The sequence below is a fragment of the Egretta garzetta genome, unplaced genomic scaffold, assembly GCF_000687185.1.
Source record: "Egretta garzetta isolate BGI_Z169 unplaced genomic scaffold, ASM68718v1 scaffold179, whole genome shotgun sequence".
NCBI classification, from domain to species: domain Eukaryota; kingdom Metazoa; phylum Chordata; class Aves; order Pelecaniformes; family Ardeidae; genus Egretta; species Egretta garzetta.
Window position 1 is genome coordinate 2,530,037 of NW_009270001.1, and position 615 is coordinate 2,530,651.

The following is a 615-nucleotide window of genomic DNA, read 5'->3' on the forward strand; positions in this document are numbered from 1 at the left end:
TTGCGTGTTGGTCTGTCACAGCAGTAACTGCTGGGGACTTGAAGGCCACCATCCCCTCCAGCTGACTCCGCTCCTGTGGAGCTGCCCGCAGCCGTTAGTGGTTTGGGGAGGTCCCTACCACAGCACCTATTACTTCATTTCCTCGCCGCGTGAGACCCCAGTGCTGTATTTGGGGGCGGGGGAGCTCACTCTGAAGTCGCTCCGCTTCGCGTGGCGCATGCAACTTCACCGGGTGCGGGAACGCGGTCCCTAATCCCCGTCGAGCCTCTGCCCCGCCGCCGGTGGCCGGGACCTGTGCTGGGGCTGTTCCCTGTGTCCCCGCCCGGTCGCTTGTCCCCTCCAGCGCCGCTTGCTGCTCCCTTCCCGCGCCGTCCCTAAGCCCCGGTCCCGTGGTGTGGCTGCGTTGCTGTTAGCCCCGAGCTCAGGGGCGTCTCGGTCCAGAACTGCTCGGGGACGCTCGTTTCTGGCAGCGGAGGTACTCCAAAATTCTGATCCCTGCCCTGCTGCGGCTTGGGAAGGCCGTAACTCCCCTGCGGTGAGGAGGGGTTTGGTGGCAAGCCCCCCAGGGTGCTGTGCCCCCCCCCCCCCCCCCCGGCCCGGGGGGCCGCGGGGAAA